The sequence below is a fragment of the Suncus etruscus genome, chromosome X, assembly GCF_024139225.1.
Source record: "Suncus etruscus isolate mSunEtr1 chromosome X, mSunEtr1.pri.cur, whole genome shotgun sequence".
NCBI classification, from domain to species: Eukaryota; Metazoa; Chordata; class Mammalia; order Eulipotyphla; family Soricidae; genus Suncus; species Suncus etruscus.
In genome coordinates, this window is record NC_064868.1 from 82,308,967 (window position 1) to 82,331,329 (window position 22,363).

A 22,363-nucleotide genomic window follows, 5' to 3' on the forward strand; every position below is an offset into this window, starting at 1 on the left:
AAGGGTCAGGCTCCACGTGGGGAAAGGAAGAGACTCTGAGGCAGAATTGAAGGAAAAGTTACCCAAGACCAGAGTCAACTCACCTTTTTAATCTCTTCTTCCTTCTCCTTGTCGTCAAGCTCATGAGAGTCATCCAGGACCTCACAGGAGAAGTCCTGCTGCCCCGGGGACCTCTTGAGGATAACTTTCCTCACTGTGACTCCGCTTGGCCATGTTTGGGCACCGGAAGCAGAAGCACCTCACTCCTCCTCTGAATTTGACATGGTGAAGCACCAACAGTGCCTGCTGCCTTCTGGCTTCTGCTGCGCCCAGTAATATCCTGGCACCAGCGGAAACACCCCCCTTGTTCTGGTGGGCTGCAAGATATTGCCCCAGTCAATAGCAGCCTGAGGTGAAGTTACATCACAAAGGCTATCTGGTGACATTTGTAGGGGCAGGGCCCAGCCAGAGTTCAGTGGGCTTGACTAAAGAAATGGGGTGGGGATGGGCTTCATCAACATCTCTTAAAGGGTCTCCTGCAATTAAGGTCTTCTATTTCCTCATCTCTAGTTCAATTGAGATCAGAAAGTATGTTTTCTCCAAATCATTGATCACTGCACCTAGTCCTAAATGGGCTCATTGGCACTCATAATTTCCCCTTCTTACCATCATTACGTAGTCAGTTCTTAGAGGAGGTTTCTAAGGAAAGTTTCAGGTTCAGAATGGATTTCGACATATAGTGATATAGAACTTCCACACTCCTAACATGTGTCTCTTACTGGTTTCCTGCGTTGGTAGGAACTTCCTAGACTAGCTTAACCATTATAGAAATGGCACTACCGTTCATACAGGATGGCTTACCTTGAAAAAAATATCATATTTTCCTAACATATCATGGTCCAGGATATAATTCGCAAATACTCTTTATTTTAATCATGATGAACATTTACCTTCATTTTTGATGATTTTAGTTACTCCTTTATTTATTTTTATTTAATTGCTTGGTGTTATTGTCAAGGTCACTGTTGCTCAAGGTGGTGCTCAGATTTCCATACGGTACACTGCTTATCAAACCCTAGTTGGTCCCCTGTAAGACAAACTCCATATTTATTTTCCCGGCCATACTGATAGCTACTTTAAATGCTTTGTGCTGGAGAAATTGCATGGCGTTAAGACGTGTGCCTTTCATGCAGAAAGAAAGGGAATCGAATCCTGGCATCCCATATGGTCCTCTGTGCCTGCCAGGGACGATTTCTGAGCGTTGAGCCAGGAGTAAGCCCTGAAGACTGCCGGGTTTGACCCAAACCCCCAGCCCCCAAAATCACTAGATCAAATACCCGAGGGTCTGTTTCAAAGTCTTCATTTTATGCAATGGATCGGAGGGCCTTTCTTTATTTCAGGACTAGGCTGTATTTATTAATAACAATTTGTAGAATTATTTCATTTGAAGATGATCCCTCCCTATATATTTTCTCATGGGAATGCTTTACTTATTAAGTGCAGTTTATTGCTCCACGTGATTGCATGAGTGTTTGACCAGCTTTGTGTAGAATATCATGGCACTATTCCACAGCCTTCGTGGAATTTGTACAATGATTTGGAGCTTATTGCTATTTCAATGACATGAATCCTCCCAATCCTGAGCAGATGTGTTTAGTTAACAGAGTGTGTTCTTACATTTTTTGAAGAAGAACTATGCACATCTTTTGTATAGGTCTGTTACACCTTTTATTCAACGGATTCATCACTGATTAATGTTCTGTGGCACCGATGTAAATAATATTTTTATCCAAATAATTTCAAATTTATAGGAATACCAGGTGAGGACAAAAAGGGAAGGAGAAGAACAATTAGAGAAGGAGATAATAGCAGAGAACTCCTCCACTTTCTGGAAAGAGGATGCTGTATAACTCTAAGAGGCAAAAAGGGTGACAAACAAAAGAGAGCCTAAAAGAACGACACCAAAACATATTGGATTATAAATGAAAAAATAACAAAAACAGAAACAAAGAGAGATGGGAGTTTTAAAGTAAAAAATAGAAGAAAACCTGAAGTATAATGGAAAGAACATAAGAATAAATCAGATCCTTCATATGTAATTGTACAGGAAAGAAAAGAGAAGAATAACATATCCAAACTACTGAATGAAAGAAATTTTCAACCTAGAGTCCACTCCCCAGCTAAACTCGCATTCAGATGGGAAGGAGAATTAAAAATATTCCAACTCAAAACAAGAAAAGAAAAAATAAAGAAAGCCTGTCTAGAGTACAGGCCAGGGTAGGGTGGGAAGGAAGGACACTTGGGATATTGGTGATGGGAATGTTGCACTGCTGAAGGGTTTCTGATCTCTATATAAAAGGAAATCAAAAGAAAAGTTAAGAAAAGATCTGGGGCCCAGAGAGATAGCACAGTGGTGTTTGCCTTGCAAGCAGCCGATCCAGGACCAAAGGTGGTTGGTTCGAATCCCGGTGTCCCATATGGTCCCCGTGCCTGCCAGGAGCTATTTCTGAGCAGACAGCCAGGAGTAACCCCTGAGCAACGCTGGGTGCGGCCCAAAAACCAAAAATCAAACAAACAAAAAAAATGAGAACAGAAAAGAAAAGATCTGGACTCTCAAAGCTTACCACAGGCTGTGTTCTTTACACTGGCTATATAGAAAGAGCAGGTACAGTAAATGTTCCCTGTACACACCTCAAACCAGGCCCTCTGCCTGGTCTGTATTGTGAATGCGGGGACAAGAAAAACTCATAATACTCCAGCTAATGAAACTGAACTACTCAAAGGTCAATTAAACAAACCAAATTCCCAATGTAACGACAACAATCCTACACAATACATGTTAAAGAGCCATTTCTGTCATACTGTCCTTACTTGGTAATGTGAAAAAAAATAAACATCAAAATGCAGAGTATCGCGTTGATTCGGAAACAAAAACCAGTTATCTGCTGCGTTCAGGAAGCACACTTAACTTTTCAGTATGGAAACATGCTCAGAGTAAAAGGATAGAAAACTAGAAATTCTACTGAAAAAAAAAACTAGAACTAATTTTATGCAGTAACATCATAAAATTAACACTATTGTATCAATATTCTGTATACTGTTATATTTGTCATTCGATCAGTAGAAAAACTCTATGGCAAGGTAAGGAGGGAAAACAACAGCCCTTTTATTTGTTAGCAGTGGGATAAAGGGTCAAGAACCATTTTTTCAGTCACCAATCCATACATAGTTATCACTCGTGCAAAGAACTCAGCAATGAAAGTTGCTGGGTCATTATTGCACAACATCACTCTTCCCTTCCTTCCTTTCTTCCCTTCCTGGTCCCACACAAAGAAAACTACAAAGTGAACATTTTGCTCCATGTTTTATTGGGGCAACTACATGATTGACTTGCACTCGAAAGAGCAAAGAAAGCACTTGTGCACTGCCTTTGTGAGGGCAAGCACAATCTTGGAGAGATTATGAGCACTGGGAAGTTGAAGGTGTCTCCGCACCTTCCTCGTCGTTCTTGGGCTGATTGTCCTTTGCCTTCTTAGTTCGGTACCAAAATACAAAGACGTGCACCTTCTTCCCTTTACGCCTACTCTTATTCTTCTTCAGCCTGGTGTTCACCATTTCTACTATCTCTTTCACCTAATAGGAGATCAAGGTCGACAGAAATGCCTTTGTCATTGAAATAGACTTTTTTCTTGAACTTTCAGCATCATAATGAAATCGTTGCATGCAGAGATCCAAGCACACTATATTCCAACACTTGTCCCACTGCCAGAATTGGGGCCAGCACCTCCACCACCCCGAAAGAACCCAACATTCCCGTTGGAAAATAAAGCAACACTGAAGGAGGGCCCACCATGGAAGGGTCAGGCTCCACGTGGGGAAAGGAAGAGACTCTGAGGCAGAATTGAAGGAAAAGTTACCCAAGACCAGAGTCAACTCACCTTTTTAATCTCTTCTTCCTTCTCCTTGTCGTCAAGCTCATGAGAGTCATCCAGGACCTCACAGGAGAAGTCCTGCTGCCCCGGGGACCTCTTGAGGATAACTTTCCTCACTGTGACTCCGCTTGGCCATGTTTGGGCACCGGAAGCAGAAGCACCTCCCTCCTCCTCTGAATTTGACATGGTGAAGCACCAACAGTGCCTGCTGCCTTCTGGCTTCTGCTGCGCCCAGTAATATCCTGGCACCAGCGGAAACACCCCCCTTGTTCTGGTGGGCTGCAAGATATTGCCCCAGTCAATAGCAGCCTGAGGTGAAGTTACATCACAAAGGCTATCTGGTGACATTTGTAGGGGCAGGGCCCAGCCAGATTTCAGTGGGCTTGACTAAAGAAATGGGGTGGGGGTGGGCTTTATCAACGTCTCTTAAAGGGTCTCCTGCAATTAAGGTCTTCTATTTCCTCATCTCTAGTTCAATTGAGATCAGAAAGTATGTTTTCTCCAAATCATTGATCACTGCACCTAGTCCTAAATGGGCTCATTGGCACTCATAATTTCCCCTTCTTACCATTACGTAGTCAGTTCTTAGAGGAGGTTTCTAAGGAAAGTTTCAGGTTCAGAATGGATTTCGACATATAGTGACATAGAACTTCCACACTCCTAACATGTGTCTCTTACTGGTTTCCTGCGTTGGTAGGAACTTCCTAGACTAGCTTAACCATTATAGAAATGGCACTACCGTTCATACAGGATGGCTTACCTTGAAAAAAATATCATATTTTCCTAACATATCATGGTCCAGGATATAATTCGCAAATACTGTTTATTTTAATAATGATGAACATTTACCTTCATTTTTGATGATTTTAGTTACTCCTTTATTTATTTTTATTTAATTGCTTGGTGTTATTGTCAAGGTCACTATTGCTCATGGTGGTGCTCAGATTTCCACATGGTACACTGCTTATCAAACCCTAGTTGGTCCCCTGTAAGACAAGCTCCATATTTATTTTCCCGGCCATACTGATAGCTACTTTAAATGCTTTGTGCTGGAGAAATTGCATGGCATTAAGACGTGTGCTTTCATGCAGAAAGAAAGGGGATCGAACCCTGGCATCCCATATGGTCCTCTGTGCCTGCCAGGGACGATTTCTGAGCGTTGAGCCAGGAGTAAGCCCTGAAGACTGCCGGGTTTGACCCAAACCCCCAGCCCCCAAAATCACTAGATCAAATACCCGAGGGTCTGTTTCAAAGTCTTCATTTTATGCAATGGATCGGAGGGCCTTTCTTTATTTCAGGACTAGGCTGTATTTATTAATAACAATTTGTAGAATTATTTCATTTGAAGGTGATCCCTCCCTATACATTTTCTCATGGGAATGCTTTACTTATTAAGTGCAGTTTATTGCTCCACGTGATTGCATGAGTGTTTGACCAGCTTTGTGTAGGATATCATGGCACTATTCCACAGCCTTCGTGGAATTTGTACAATGATTTGGAGCTTATTGCTATTTCAATGACATGAATCCTCCCAATCCTGAGCAGACGTGTTTAGTTAGCAGAGTGTGTTCTTACATTTTTTGAAGAAGAACTATGCACATCTTTTGTATAGGTCTGTTACATCTTTTATTCAACGGATTCATCACTGATTAATGTTCTGTGGCACCGATGTAAATAATATTTTTATCCAAATAATTTCAAATTTATAGGAATACCAGGTGAGGACAAAAAGGGAAGGAGAAGAACAATTAGAGAAGGAGATAATAGCAGAGAACTCCTCCACTTTCTGGAAAGAGGATGCTGTATAACTCTAAGAGGCAAAAAGGGTGACAAACAAAAGAGAGCCTAAAAGAACGACACCAAAACATATTGGATTATAAATGAAAAAAAATAACAAAAACAGAAACAAAGAGAGATGGGAGTTTTAAAGTAAAAAGTAGAAAAAACCTGAAGTATAATGGAAAGAACATAAGAATAAGTCAGATCATTCATATGTAATTGTACAGGAAACAAAAGAGAAGAATAACATATCCAAACTACTGAATGAAAGAAATTTTCAACCTAGAGTCCACTCCCCAGCTAAACTCGCATTCAGATGGGAAGGAGAATTAAAAATATTCCAACTCAAAACAAGAAAAGAAAATATAAAGAAAGCCTGTCTAGAGTACAGGCCAGGGAAGGGTGGGAAGGAAGGACACTTGGGATATTGGTGATGGGAATGTTGCACTGCTGAAGGGTTTCTGATCCCTATATAAAAGGAAATCAAAAGAAAAGTTAAGAAAAGATCTGGGGCCCGGAGAGATAGCACAGTGGTGTTTGCCTTGCAAGCAGACGATCAAGAACCAAAGGAGGTTGGGTCGAATCCCGGTGTCCCATATGGTCACCCGTGCCTGCCAGGAGCTATTTCTGAGCAGACAGCCAGGAGTAAATCCTGAGCAACGCTGGGTGCGGCCCAAAAACCAAAAATCAAACAAACAAAAAAAATGAGAACAGAAAAGAAAAGATCTGGACTCTCAAAGCTTACCACAGGCTGTGTTCTTTACACTGGCTATATAGAAAGAGCAGGTACAGTAAATGTTCCCTGTACACACCTCAAACCAGGCCCTCTGCCTGGTCTGTATTGTGAATGGGGGGGACAAGAAAAACTCATAATACTCCAGCTAATGAAACTGAACTACTCAAAGGTCAATTAAACAAACCAAATTCCCAATGTAACGACAACAATCCTAAACAATACATGTTAAAGAGCCATTTCTGTCATACTGTCCTTACTTGGTAATGTGAAAAAAAAATAAACATCAAAATGCAGAGTATCGCGTTGATTCGGAAACAAAAACCAGTTATCTGCTGCGTTCAGGAAGCACACTTAACTTTTCAGTATGGAAACATGCTCAGAGTAAAAGGATAGAAAAATAGAAATTCTACTGAAAAAAAACTAGAACTAATTTTATGCAGTAACATCATAAAATTAACACTATTGTATCAATATTCTGTATACTGTTATATTTGTCATTCGATCAGTAGAAAAACTCTATGGCAAGGTAAGGAGGGAAAACAACAGCCCTTTTATTTGTTAGCAGTGGGATAAAGGGTCAAGAACCATTTTATCAGTCACCAATCCATACATAGTTATCACTCGTGCAAAGAACTCAGCAATGAAAGTTGCTGGGTCATTATTGCACAACATCACTCTTCCCTTCCTTCCTTTCTTCCCTTCCTGGTCCCACACAAAGAAAACTACAAAGTGAACATTTTGCTCCATGTTTTATTGGGGCAACTACATGATTGACTTGCACTCGAAAGAGCAAAGAAAGCACTTGTGCACTGCCTTTGTGAGGGCAAGCACAATCTTGGAGAGATTATGAGCACTGGGAAGTTGAAGGTGTCTCCGCACCTTCCTCGTCGTTCTTGGGCTGATTGTCCTTTGCCTTCTTAGTTCGGTACCAAAATACAAAGACGTGCACCTTCTTCCCTTTACGCCTACTCTTATTCTCCTTCAGCCTGGTGTTCACCATTTCTACTATCTCTTTCACCTAATAGGAGTTCAAGGTCGACAGAAATGCCTTTGTCATTGAAATAGACTTTTTTCTTGAACTTTCAGCATCATAATGAAATCGTTGCATGCAGAGATCCAAGCACACTACATTCCAACACTGTCCCACTGCCAGAATTGGGGCCAGCCCCTCCACCACCCCGAAAGAACCCAACATTCCCGTTGGAAAATAAAGCAAAACTGAAGGAGGGCCCACCATGGAAGGGTCAGGCTCCACGTGGGGAAAGGAAGAGACTCTGAGGCAGAATTGAAGGAAAAGTTACCCAAGACCAGAGTCAACTAACCTTTTAAATCTCTTCTTCCTTCTCCTTGTCGTCAAGCTCATGAGAGTCATCCAGGACCTCACAGGAGAAGTCCTGCTGCCCCGGGGACCTCTTGAGGATAACTTTCCTCACTGTGACTCCGCTTGGCCATGTTTGGGCACCGGCAGCAGAAGCACCTCCCTCCTCCTCTGAATTTGACATGGTGAAGCACCAACAGTGCCTGCTGCCTTCTGGCTTCTGCTGCGCCCAGTAATATCCTGGCACCAGCGGAAACACCCCCCTTGTTCTGGTGGGCTGCAAGATATTGCCCCAGTCAATAGCAGCCTGAGGTGAAGTTACATCACAAAGGCTATCTGGTGACATTTGTAGGGGCAGGGCCCAGCCAGATTTCAGTGGGCTTGACTAAAGAAATGGGGTGGGGGTGGGCTTTATCAACGTCTCTTAAAGGGTCTCCTGCAATTAAGGTCTTCTATTTCCTCATCTCTAGTTCAATTGAGATCAGAAAGTATGTTTTCTCCAAATCATTGATCACTGCACCTAGTCCTAAATGGGCTCATTGGCACTCATAATTTCCCCTTCTTACCATTACGTAGTCAGTTCTTAGAGGAGGTTTCTAAGGAAAGTTTCAGGTTCAGAATGGATTTTGACATATAGTGACATAGAACTTCCACACTCCTAACATGTGTCTCTTACTGGTTTCCTGCGTTGGTAGGAACTTCCTAGACTAGCTTAACCATTATAGAAATGGCACTACCGTTCATACAGTATGGCTTACCTTGAAAAAAATATCATATTTTCCTAACATATCATGGTCCAGGATATAATTCGCAAATACTCTTTATTTTAATCATGATGAACATTTACCTTCATTTTTGATGATTTTAGTTACTCCTTTATTTATTTTTATTTAATTGCTTGGTGTTATTGTCAAGGTCACTGTTGCTCATGGTGGTGCTCAGATTTCCATATGGTACACTGCTTATCAAACCCTAGTTGGTCCCCTGTAAGACAAGCTCCATATTTATTTTCCCGGCCATACTGTTAGCTACTTTAAATGCTTTGTGCTGGAGAAATTGCATGGCGTTCAGACGTGTGCCTTTCATGCAGAAAGAAAGGGGATCGAATCCTGGCATCCCATATGGTCCTCTGTGCCTGCCAGGGACGATTTCTGAGCGTTGAGCCAGGAGTAAGCCCTGAAGACTGCCGGGTTTGACCCAAACCCCCAGCCCCCAAAATCACTAGATCAAATACCCGAGGGTCTGTTTCAAAGTCTTCATTTTATGCAATGGATCGGAGGGCCTTTCTTTATTTCAGGACTAGGCTGTTTTTATTAATAACAATTTGTAGAATTATTTCATTTGAAGGTGATCCCTCCCTATACATTTTCTCATGGGAATGCTTTACTTATTAAGTGCAGTTTATTGCTCCACGTGATTGCATGAGTGTTTGACCAGCTTTGTGTATGATATCATGGCACTATTCCACAGCCTTCGTGGAATGTGTACAATGATTTGGAGCTTATTGCTATTTCAATGACATGAATCCTCCCAATCCTGAGCAGACGTGTTTAGTTAGCAGAGTGTGTTCTTACATTTTTTGAAGAAGAACTATGCACATCTTTTGTATAGGTCTGTTACATCTTTTATTCAACGGATTCATCACTGATTAATTTTCTGTGGCACCGATGTAAATAATATTTTTATCCAAATAGTTTCAAATTTATTAGGAATACCAGGTGAGGACAAAAAGGGAAGGAGAAGAACAATTAGAGAAGGAGATAATAGCAGAGAACTCCTCCACTTTCTGGAAAGAGGATGCTGTATAACTCTAAGAGGCAAAAAGGGTGACAAACAAAAGAGAGCCTAAAAGAACGACACCAAAACATATTGGATTATAAATGAAAAAAAATAACAAAAACAGAAACAAAGAGAGATGGGAGTTTTAAAGTAAAAAGTAGAAAAAACCTGACGTATAATGGAAAGAACATAAGAATAAATCAGATCATTCATATGTAATTGTACAGGAAAGAAAAGAGAAGAATAACATATCCAAACTAATGAATGAAAGAAATTTTCAACCTAGAGTCCACTCCCCAGCTAAACTCGCATTCAGATGGGAAGGAGAATTAAAAATATTCCAACTCAAAACAAGAAAAGAAAAAATAAAGAAAGCCTGTCTAGAGTACAGGCCAGGGTAGGGTGGGAAGGAAGTACACTTGGGATATTGGTGATGGGAATGTTGCACTGCTGAAGGGTTTCTGATCTCTATATAAAAGGAAATCAAAAGAAAAGTTAAGAAAAGATCTGGGGCCCGGAGAGATAGCACAGTGGTGTTTGCCTTGCAAGCAGCCGATCCAGGACCAAAGGTGGTTGGTTCGAATCCCGGTGTCCCATATGGTCCCCGTGCCTGCCAGGAGCTATTTCTGAGCAGACAGCCAGGAGTAACCCCTGAGCAACGCTGGGTGTGGCCCAAAAAAAAATAAAAAAAAAAAAACAGAAAAGAAAAGATCTGGACTCTCAAAGCTTACCACAGGCTGTGTTCTTTACACTGACTATATAGAAAGAGCAGGTACAGTAAATGTTCCCTGTACACACCTCAAACCAGGCCCTCTGCCTGGTCTGTATTGTGAATCGGGTGGGCAAGAAAAACTCATAAACTCCAGCTAATGAAACTGAACTACTCAAAGGTCAATTAAACAAACCAAATTCCCAATGTTAAGACAACAATCATACACAATACATGTTAAAGAGCCATTTCTGTCATACTGTCCTTACTTGGTAATGTGAAAAAAAAATAAACATCAAAATGCAGAGTATCGCGTTGATTCGGAAACAAAAACCAGTTATCTGCTGCGTTCAGGAAGCACACTTAACTTTTCAGTATGGAAACATGCTCAGAGTAAAAGGATAGAAAAATAGAAATTCTACTGAAAAAACAACTAGAACTAATTTTATGCAGTAACATCATAAAATTAACACTATTGTATCAATATTCTGTATACTGTTATATTTGTCATTCGATCAGTAGAAAAACTCTATGGCAAGGTAAGGAGGGAAAACAACAGCCCTTTTATTTGTTAGCAGTGGGATAAAGGGTCAAGAACCATTTTTTCAGTCACCAATCCATACATAGTTATCACTCGTGCAAAGAACTCAGCAATGAAAGTTGCTGGGTCATTATTGCACAACATCACTCTTCCCTTCCTTCCTTTCTTCCCTTCCTGGTCCCACACAAAGAAAACTACAAAGTTAACATTTTGCTCCATGTTTTATTGGGGCAACTACATGATCGACTTGCACTTGATAGAGCAAAGAAAGCACGTGTGCACTGCCTTTGTGAGGGCAAGCACAATCTTTGAGAGATTATGAGCACTGGGAAGTTGAAGGTGTCTCCGCACCTTCCTCGTCATTCTTGGGCTGATTGTCCTTTGCCTTCTTAGTTCGGTACCAAAATACAAAGACGTGCACCGTCTTCCCTTTACGCCTACTCTTATTCTCCTTCAGCCTGGTGTTCACCATTTCTACTATCTCTTTCACCTAGTAGGAGATCAAGGTCTACAGAAATGCCTTTGTCATTGAAATAGACTTTTTTCTTGAACTTTCAGCATCATAATGAAATCTTTGCATGCAGAGATCCAAGCACACTACATTCCAACACTTGTCTCACTGCCAGAATTGGGGCCAGCCCCTCCACCACCCCGAAAGAACCCAACATTCCCGTTGGAATATAAGGCAACACTGAAGGAGGGCCCACCATGGAAGGGTCAGGCTCCATGTGGGGAAAGGAAGAGACTCTGAGGCAAAATTGAAGGAAAAGTTACCCAAGACCAGAGTCAACTCACCTTTTTAATCTCTTCTTCCTTCTCCTTGTCGTCAAGCTCATGAGAGTCATCCAGGACCTCACAGGAGAAGTCCTGCTGCCCCGGGGACCTCTTGAGGATAACTTTCCTCACTGTGACTCTGCTTGGCCATGTTTGGGCACCGGAAGCAGAAGCACCTCCCTCCTCCTCTGAATTTGACATGGTGAAGCACCAACAGTGCCTGCTGCCTTCTGGCTTCTGCTGCGCCCAGTAATATCCTGGCACCAGCGGAAACACCCCCCTTGTTCTGGTGGGCTGCAAGATATTGCCCCAGTCAATAGCAGCCTGAGGTGAAGTTACATCACAAAGGCTATCTGGTGACATTTGTAGGGGCAGGGCCCAGCCAGAGTTCAGTGGGCTTGACTAAAGAAATGGGGTGGGGTGGGCTTCATCAACATCTCTTAAAGGGTCTCCTGCAATTAAGGTCTTCTATTTCCTCATCTCTAGTTCAATTGAGATCAGAAAGTATGTTTTCTCCAAATCATTGATCACTGCACCTAGTCCTAAATGGGCTCATTGGCACTCATAATTTCCCCTTCTTACCATTACGTAGTCAGTTCTTAGAGGAGGTTTCTAAGGAAAGTTTCAGGTTCAGAATGGATTTCCACATATAGTGACATAGAACTTCCACACTCCTAACATGTGTCTCTTACTGGTTTCCTGCGTTGGTAGGAACTTCCTAGACTAGCTTAACCATTATAGAAATGGCACTACCGTTCATACAGGATGGCTTACCTTGAAAAAAATATCATATTTTCCTAACATATCATGGTCCAGGATATAATTCGCAAATACTCTTTATTTTAATCATGATGAACATTTACCTTCATTTTTGATGATTTTAGTTACTCCTTTATTTATTTTTATTTAATTGCTTGGTGTTATTGTCAAGGTCACTGTTGCTCATGGTGGTACTCAGATTTCCATATGGGACACTGCTTATCAAACTCTAGTTGGTCCCCTGTAAGACAAGCTCCATATTTATTTTCCCGGCCATACTGATAGCTACTTTAAATGCTTTGTGCTGGAGAAATTGCATGGCGTTAAGACGTGTGCCTTTCATGCAGAAAGAAAGGGGATCGAATCCTGGCATCCCATATGGTCCTCTGTGCCTGCCAGGGACGATTTCTGAGCGTTGAGCCAGGAGTAAGCCCTGAAGACTGCCGGGTTTGACCCAAAACCCCAGCCCCCAAAATCACTAGATCAAATACCCGAGGGTCTGTTTCAAAGTCTTCATTTTATGCAATGGATCGGAGGGCCTTTCTTTATTTCAGGACTAGGCTGTATTTATTAATAACAATTTGTAGAATTATTTCATTTGAAGGTGATCCCTCCCTATACATTTTCTCATGGGAATGCTTTACTTATTAAGTGCAGTTTATTGCTCCACTTGATTGCATGAGTGTTTGACCAGCTTTGTGTAGAATATCATGGCACTATTCCACAGCCTTCGTGGAATTTGTACAATGATTTGGAGCTTATTGCTATTTCAATGACATGAATCCTCCCAATCCTGAGCAGATGTGTTTAGTTAACAGAGTGTGTTCTTACATTTTTTGAAGAAGAACTATGCACATCATTTGTATAGGTCTGTTACACCTTTTATTCAACGGATTCATCAATGATTAATTTTCTGTGGCACCGATGTAAATAATATTTTTATCCAAATAATTTCAAATTTATAGGAATACCAGGTGAGGACAAATAGGGAAGGAGAAGAACAATTAGAGAAGGAGATAATAGCAGAGAACTCCTCCACTTTCTGGAAAGAGGATGCTGTATAACTCTAAGAGGCAAAAAGGGTGACAAACAAAAGAGAGCCTAAAAGAACGACACCAAAACATATTGGATTATAAATGGAAAAAAAAATAACAAAAACAGAAACAAAGAGAGATAGGAGTTTTAAAGTAAAAAGTAGAAAAAACCTGAAGTATAATGGAAAGAACATAAGAATAAATCAGATCATTCATATGTAATTGTACAGGAAAGAAAAGAGAAGAATAACATATCCAAACTACTGAATGAAAGAAATTTTCAACCTAGAGTCCACTCCCCAGCTAAACTCGCATTCAGATGGGAAGGAGAATTAAAAATATTCCAACTCAAAACAAGAAAAGAAAAAATAAAGAAAGCCTGTCTAGAGTACAGGCCAGGGTAGGGTGGGAAGGAAGGACACTTGGGATATTGGTGATGGGAATGTTGCACTGCTCAGATTTCCATACAGGACACTGCTTATCAAACCCTAGTTGGTCCCCTGTAAGACAAGCTCCATATTTATTTTCCCGGCCATACTGATAGCTACTTTAAATGCTTTGTGCTGGAGAAATTGCATGGCGTTAAGACGTGTGCCTTTCATGCAGAAAGAAAAGGGATCGAATCCTGGCATCCCATATGGTCCTCTGTGCCTGCCAGGGACGATTTCTGAGCGTTGAGCCAGGAGTAAGCCCTGAAGACTGCCGGGTTTGACCCAAATACCCGAGGGTCTGTTTCAAAGTCTTCATTTTATGCAATGGATTGGAGGGCCTTTCTTTATTTCAGGAATAGGCTGTATTTATTAATAACAATTTGTAGAATTATTTCATTTGAAGGTGATCCATCCCTATACATTTTCCCATGAGAATGCTTAACTTATTAAGTGCAGTTTATTGCTCCACGTGATTTCATGAGTGTTTGACCAGCTTTGTGTAGAATATCATGGCACTATTCCACAGCCTTCGTGAATCGGTACAATGATTTGGAGCTTATTGCTATTTCAATGACATGAATCCTCCCAATCCTGAGCAGACGTGTTTAGTTAGCAGAGTGTGTTCTTACATTTTTTGAAGAAGAACTATGCACATCTTTTGTATAGGTCCGTTACATCTTTTATTCAACGGATTCATCACTGATTAATTTTCTGTGGCACCGATGTAAATAATATTTTTATCCAAGTAATTTCAAATTTATAGGAATACCAGGTGAGGACAAAAAGGGAAGGAGAAGAACAATTAGAGAAGGAGATAATAGCAGAGAACTCCTCCACTTTCTGGAAAGAGGATGCTGTATAACTCTAAGAGGCAAAAAGGGTGACAAACAAAAGAGAGCCTAAATGAACGACACCAAAACATATTGGATTATAAGTGAGAAAAATAACAAAAACAGAAACAAAGAGAGATGGGAGTTTTAAAGTAAAAAATAGAAAAAACCTGAAGTATAATGGAAAGAACATAAGAATAAGTCAGATCATTCATATGTAATTGTACAGGAAAGAAAAGAGAAGAATAACATATCCAAACTACTGAATGAAAGAAATTTTCAACCTAGAGTCCACTCCCCAGCTAAACTCGCATTCAGATGGGAAGGAGAATTAAAAATATTCCAACTCAAAACAAGAAAAGAAAAAATAAAGAAAGCCTGTCTAGGGTACAGGCCAGGGTAGAGTGGGAAGGAAGGACACTTGCGATATTGGTGATGGGAATATTGCACTGCTGAAGGGTTTCTGATCTCTATATACTATTTCCTCATCTCTAGTTCAATTGAGATCAGAAAGTATGTTTTCTCCAAGTTATTGATCACTGCACCTAGTCCTAAATGGCTCATTGGCACTCATAATTTCCCCTTCTTACCATTTCGTAGTCAGTTCTTAGAGGAGGTTTCTAAAGAAAGTTTCAGATTCAGAATGGATTTCTTTTTTTTTAACATTTTCAATTAAAAAATTTTAATTAAAAACAGCTCTGTCCATCTTTATGTGACTTTTTTTTAAACACCTTGATTACGTACATGATTGTGTTTGCGTTTCAGTCATGTAAAATACACCACCCATCATCAGTGCACCATTCCAATCACCAATGTCTCAAGTCTCACTCCTCCCCACCTGACCCCCGCCTGTACTCTAAACAGGCTCTCCATTTCCCTCATACATTCTCATTATTATGAAAGTTCAAAATGTAGTTATTTCTCTATACTAAACTCATCACTCTTTGTGGTGAGCTTCCTGAGGTGAGCTGGAACTTCCATCTTCTCTTTTGTGTCTGAAAATTTTTATTGCAAGAATGTCTTTCATTTTTATTAAAACCCATAGATGAGTGAGACCATTCTGCGTTTATCTCTCTCTCTGACTTATTTCACTCAGCATAATAGATTCGTGTACATCCAAGTATAGAAAAATTTCATAACTTCATCTCTCCTGACAGCTGCATAATATTCCATTGTGTACATGTACCACAGTTTCTTTAGCCATTCGTCTGTTGAAGGGCATCTGGGTTGTTTCCATAGTCTTGCTATGGTAAATAGTGCTGCAATGAATATAGGTGTAATGAAGGGGTTTGTGTGTTGTATTTTTATGTTCCTAGGGTATATTCCTAGGAGTGGTATAGCTGGGTCGTATGGGAGCTCGATTTCAAGTTTTTGGAGGAATCTCCATATTGCTTTCCATATAGGTTGAACTAGACGGCATTCCCACCAGCAGTGGATAAGACTTCCTTTCTCTCCACATCCCCGCCAACACTGTTTATTCTCATTCTTTGTGATGTGTGCCATTCTCTGTGGTGTGAGGTGGTATCTCATCATTGTTTTGATTTGCATGTCCCGGACGATTAGTGATGTGGAGCATTTTTTCATGTGTCTTTTGGCCATTTGTATTTCTTCTTTGTAAAAGTTTCTGTTCATTTCTTCTCCCCATTTTTTGATGGGATTAGATTTTTTTTCTTGTAGAGTTCTGTCAGTGTCTTGTATATTTTGGAGATTAGCCCCTTATTTGATGGGTATTGGGTGAATAGTTTCTCCCACTCAGTGGGTGGCTCTTGTATCCTGGTCAATATTTCCTTTGAGGTGCAGAAGCTTCTCAGTTTAATATATTCCCATCTGTTAATCTTTGCTTTCACGTGCTTGGAATGTGCAGTTTCCTCCTTGAAGATGCCTGTAGTCTCAATGTCCTGGAGTGTTTTGCCTTTGTGTTGTTCAATATATCTTATGGTTTTGGGTCTGATATCAAGGTCTTTAATCCATTTGGATTTTACCTTCGTACATGATGTTAGCTGGGGGTCTAAATTCAATTTTTTGCAAGTGGCTATCCAGTTGTGCCAACACCACTTGTTGAAGAGGCTTTCCCAGTTCCATTTAGTATTTCCTGCTCCTTTATCGAAAATTAGGTGATTGTATGTCTGGGGAACATTTTCTGAATATTCAAGCCTACTCCACTGATCTGAGGAACTGTCCTTATTCCAATACCATGCTGTTTTGATATCTATTGCTTTGTAGTAAAGTTTAAAGTTGGGGAAAGTAATTCCTCCCTTACTATTTTTCCCAATGATTGCTTTAGCTATTCTAGGGTGTTTATTGTTCCAAAAGAATTTCAAACGTGCCTGATCCACTTCTTTGAAGAATGTCATGAGTATCTTTAGAGGGATAGCATTAAATTTGTATAATGCCTTTGGGAATATTGCTATTTTGATGATGTTAATCCTGCCAATCCACGAGCAGGGTATGCATTTCCATTTCCGCGTGTCCTCTCTTATTTCTTGGAACAGAGTTTTATAGTTTTCTTTGTATAGGTCCTTCACATTTTTAGTCAAGTGGATTCCAAGATATTTTAGTTTGTGTGGCACTATTGTGAATGGGGTTGTTTTCTTAATGTCCATTTCTTCCTTATGACTATTGGTGTATAGAAAGGCCATTGATTTTTGTGTGTTAATTTTGTAGCCTGCCACCTTGCTATATGAGTCTATTGTTTCTAGAAGCTTTTTGTAGAGTATTTAGGGTTTTCTTTTTTTTTTTTTTTTTTTATTTGTATCTACTTCATATTTTTTTTTAATTTTTTTTTATTTAAACACCTTGATTACATACATGATTGTGTTTGGGTTTCAGTCATAAAAGGAACACCACCCATCACCAGTGCAACATTCCCATCACCCAAGTCCCAAATCACCCTCCTCCCCACCCAACCCCCGCCTGTACCCTAAACAGGCTCTACATTTCCCTCATACATTCTCAATATTAGGACAGTTCAAAATGTAGTTATTTCTCTAACTAAACTCATCACTCTTTGTGGTGAGCTTCCTGAGGTGAGCTGGAACTTCCAGCTCTTTTCTCTTTTGTGTCTGAAAATTATTATTACAAGGGTGTCTTTCATTTTTCTTAAAACCCATAGATGAGTGAGACCATTCTGCGTTTTTCTCTCTCTCTCTGACTTATTTCACTCAGCATAATAGATTCCATGTACATCCATGTATAGGAAAATTTCATGACTTCATCTCTCCTGACAGCTGCATAATATTCCATTGTGTATATGTACCACAGTTTCTTTAGCCATTCATCTGTTGAAGGGCATCTTGGTTGTTTCCAGAGTCTTGCTATGGTAAATAGAGCTGCAATGAATATAGGTGTAAGGAAGGGGTTTTTGTATTGTATTTTTGTGTTCCTAGGGTATATTCCTAGGAGTGGTATAGCTGGATCGTATGGGAGCTCGATTTCCAGTTTTTGGAGGAATCTCCATATCGCTTTCCATAAAGGTTGAACTAGACAGCATTCCCACCAGCAGTGGATAAGAGTTCCTTTCTCTCCACATCCCCGCCAACACTGTTTATTCTCATTCTTTGTGATGTGTGCCATTCTCTGGGGTGTGAGGTGGTATCTCATCGTTGTTTTGATTTGCATCTCCCTGATGATTAGTGATGTGGAACATTTTTTCATGTGTCTTTTGGCCATGCGTATTTCTTCTTTGTCAAAGTGTCTGTTCATTTCTTCTCCCCATTTTTTGATGGGGTTAGATGTTTTTTTCTTGTAAAGTTCTGTCAGTGCCTTGTATATTTTGGAGATTAGCCCCTTATCTGATGGGTATTGGGTGAATAGTTTCTCCCACTCAGTGGGTGGCTCTTGTATCCTGGGCACTATTTCCTTTGAGGTGCAGAAGCTTCTCAGCTTAATATATTCCCATCTGTTAATCTCTGCTTTCACTTGCTTGGAGAGTGCAGTTTCCTCCTTGAAGATGCCTGTAATGTCCTGTAGTGTTTTGCCTATGTGCTGTTCTATATATCTTATGGTTTTGGGGCTGATATCGAGGTCTTTAATCCATTTGGATTTTACCTTTGTACATGATGTTAGCTGGGGGTCTAAGTTTAATTTTTTGCAAGTGGCTATCCAATTGTGCCAACACCACTTGTTGAAGAGGCTTTCCCTGCTCCATTTAGGATTTCCTGCTCCTTTATCAAAAATTAGATGGTTGTATCTCTGGGGAACATTTTCTGAGTATTCAAGCCTATTCCACTGATCTGAGGACCTATCCTTATTCCAATACCATGCTGTTTTGATAACTGTTGCTTTGTAGTACAGTTTAAAGTTGGGAAAAGTAATTCCTCCCATATTCTTTTTCCCAATGATTGCTTTAGCTATTCGAGGGTGTTTATTGTTCCAAATGAATTTCAAAAGTGTCTGATCCACTTCTTTGAAGAATGTCATGGGTATCTTTAGAGGGATGGCATTAAATCTGTATAATGCCTTGGTATTTAGGGTTTTCTAAGTAGAGTATCATGTCATCTGCAAACAGTGAGAGCTTGACTTCTTCCTTTCCTATCTGGATTCCCTTGATATCTTTTACTTGCCTAATCGCTATAGCAAGTACTTCCAGTGCTATGTTGAATAGGAGTGGTGAGAGAGGACAGCCTTGTCTTGTGCCAGAATTTAGAGGGAAGGCTTTTAGTTTTTCTCCATTGAGGATAATATTTGCCACTGGCTTGTGGTAGATGGCCTTAACTATATTGAGAAAGGTTCCTTCCATTCCCATCTTGCTGAGAGTTTTGATCAAGAATGGGTGTTGGACCTTATCAAATGCTTTCTCTGCATCTATTGATATGATCATGTGGTTTTTATTTTTCTTGTTATTGATGTTGTGTATGATGTTGATAGATTTACGGATGTTAAACCATCCTTTCATTCCTGGGATGAAACCCGACTTGATCGTAGTGAATGATCTTCTTCATGAGGCTTTGAATCCTATTTGCCAGGATTTTGTTGAGGATCTTTGCATCTGCATTCATCAGCGATATTGGTCTGTAATTTTCTTTTTTGTAGCATCTCTATCTGGTTTAGGTATCAAGGTGATTTTGGCTTCATAAAAGCTATTTGGAAGTGTTTCCGTTTGTTCAAATTCATGAAAGAGTCTTGCCAGGATTGGTAGCAGTTCCTCTTGGAAAGTTTGAAAGAATTCATTAGTGAATCCATCTGGGCCTGGGCTTTTGTTTTACGGCAGACCTTTGATTCCCGTTTTAATTTTATCAATGGTGATGGGGGTGTTTAGATATGCTACATCCTCTTCCTTCAACCGTGGAAGATTATAAGAGTCCAAGAATTTATCCATTTCTTCCAGGTTCTCATTTTTAGTGGCGTAGAGTTTCTCAAAGTAGTTTCTGATTACCCTTTTAATTTCTGTCATATCAGTAGTGCTCTCTCCTTTTTCATTCCTAATACGAGTTATCAAGTTTCTCTCTCTCTTTCTTTGTTAGGTTTGCCAGTGGTCTATCAATCTTGTTTATTTTTTTCAAAGAACCAACTTCTGCTTTCGTTGATCTTTCGGATTGTTTTTTGGGTTTACACTTCATTGATTTCTGCTCTCAGCTTTGTTATTTCCTTCTGTCTTCCTATTTTTGGTCCTTTTGTTGAGCACTTTCTAGTTCTATTAGCTGTGTCATTAAGCTACTCAGTTATGCTTCTTCTTCCTTCCTGATGTGTGCTTGCAAAGCTATAAATTTTCCTCTCAGTACTGCTTTTGCTGTGTCCCATAAGTTCTGATTGTTTGTGTCTTTATTGTCATTTGTTTCCAGGAACCTTTTGATTTCCTCCTTGATTTCATCTTGGACCCACTGGTTATTCAGTATGAGGCTGTTTAACTTCCAGGTGTTAAAGTTTTTCTTCTGAGTCCCTTTGGAATTCACAAATAATTTCAGAGCCTTGTGGTCAGCGAAGGTAGTCTGCAAAATTTCTATTCTCTTGATATTATGAAGGTATGTTTTATGTGCCAGCATGTAGTCTATCCTGGAGAATGTCCCATGTACATTGGAGAAGAATGTGTACCCAGGTTTCTGGGGATGGACTGTCCTATATATATCCACTAGGCCTCTTTCTTCCATTTCTCTCCTCTGGTCTAGTATATTCTTGTTGGGTTTCAGTCTGGTTGACCTATCTAGTGTTGACAAAGCCGTGTTGAGATCCCCGACGATTACTGTGTTGTTATTGATATTATTTTTCAGATTTGTCAACAGTTGTATTAAATATTTTGCTGGCCCCTCATTCGGTGCATATATGTTTAGGAGAGTTATTTCTTCCTGCTCAACATACCCCTTGATTAGTATAAAATGTCCATCTTTATCCCTTACAACCTTCCTGAGTATAAAGTTTGCATTATCTGATATTAGGATGGCCACTCCAGCTTTTTTATGGGTGTTGTTTGCTTGGATAATTTTTCTCCAGCCTTTTATTTTGAGTCTATGTTTGTTCTGGCTATTCAGGTGCGTTTCTTGTAGGCAGCAGAAGGTTGGATTGAGTTTTTTGATCCATTTAGCCACTCTGTGTCTCTTGACTGGTGCATTTAGTCCATTGATGTTGAGAGAAAGAATTGTCCTGGGATTTAATGCCATCTTTATATCGAAATTTGGTGTGTCTTTTGGTTAGTCTTGTCTTAGATTAGGTCTTTCAGTTTTTCTCTTAACACTGGTTTTGAGTCTGTAAAGTTTCTGAGCTGTTTTTTGTCTGTGAAACCCTGTATTCTTCCATCAAACCGGAAAGTGGGTTTTGCTGGGTACAGTATTCTAGGTGAAGCATTCATTTCATTCAGTCTTGTCACAATGTCCCACCACTGCTTTCTGGCGTTGAGTGTTTCTGGTGACAGGACTGCTGTAAATCTCAAGGATGCTTGCTTGAATGTAATTTCCCCTTTTGATCTTGCTGTTTTTAGAATTCTGTTTCTATCTGTAGGATTTGTCATTGTGACTAGGATGTGTCTTGGGGTGGTTTTTCTGGGGTCTCTTTTGGTTGGTACTCTTTGAGCATGCAGGATTTGATCACATAAATTCTTTAGCTCTGGAAGTTTCTCTTTAATGATGTTCTTGACCGTTGATTCTTCCTGGAAATTTTCTTCCTGGGTCTCTGGGACTCCAATGATTCTTAAGTTTTTTCTATTGATCTTATCATAGACTTCTATTTTCATTTGTTCCCATTCTTTGACTAATTTTTCCATTGTCTGTTCATTTGCTTTAAGTTTTTTTTCCAATCTCTCCTGCTGTATGGAATTATTATGTATCTCATCTTCCACAGCACCAAGTCTATTCTCAGCTTCTGATACCCTGTCCCAGAGCTTATCCATTTTGTCATTCACTTCATTTACTGACTTTTTCAGACCTGTTAGTTGACATGTTATTTCAGTTTGGAGTTTTGTGATTTCTGTCTTCATATTTTCTTGGTTCTTATTAGTGTTCTGTTCAACACGATCCATGGTTTCTTTGAGTTCTTTGAGCATCTTCCATATTGCTAGTCTAAAGTCCTTCTCTGAGAGGTTGATTAGTTGGTTGGTCATTATCTGGTCCTCAGAATTATCATCTTTATTCTCTATATCTGATGCTGGCCTGCGTTGTTTCCCCATTGTCACACTTGTATTGTGGCTTTTTCTACGTGTTGTGGTGGAATTCATTGGCTATATGATGCAGGCAGCACACTCCTCTGGCTCCGCCCTTTCTGGATGGGCCGACTTGCCTCTAAGGGAGGGGGGGTCCTCTGTGGATGAAGCCTCACACAGGATCAAATATTAGGC

The 22,363-nt window shown here is 40.2% G+C and overlaps 3 non-coding genes across 3 annotated transcripts; all 3 read left to right on the plus strand.

Annotated features, from left to right (window-relative positions):
* The first annotated feature begins 2,586 nt into the window (after positions 1-2,586).
* Positions 2,587-2,719, plus strand: LOC125999852 (small nucleolar RNA SNORA51). Its single transcript, XR_007492315.1, has one exon. It is a non-coding gene; the product is annotated as a small nucleolar RNA SNORA51 (small nucleolar RNA).
* Positions 2,720-6,418: 3,699 nt separating this feature from the next.
* Positions 6,419-6,552, plus strand: LOC125999848 (small nucleolar RNA SNORA51). The gene has a single exon (XR_007492312.1). It is a non-coding gene; the product is annotated as a small nucleolar RNA SNORA51 (small nucleolar RNA).
* Positions 6,553-10,237: 3,685 nt separating this feature from the next.
* LOC125999859 (small nucleolar RNA SNORA51) lies at positions 10,238-10,371 on the plus strand. Its single transcript, XR_007492321.1, has one exon. It is a non-coding gene; the product is annotated as a small nucleolar RNA SNORA51 (small nucleolar RNA).
* Positions 10,372-22,363: the final 11,992 nt, after the last annotated feature.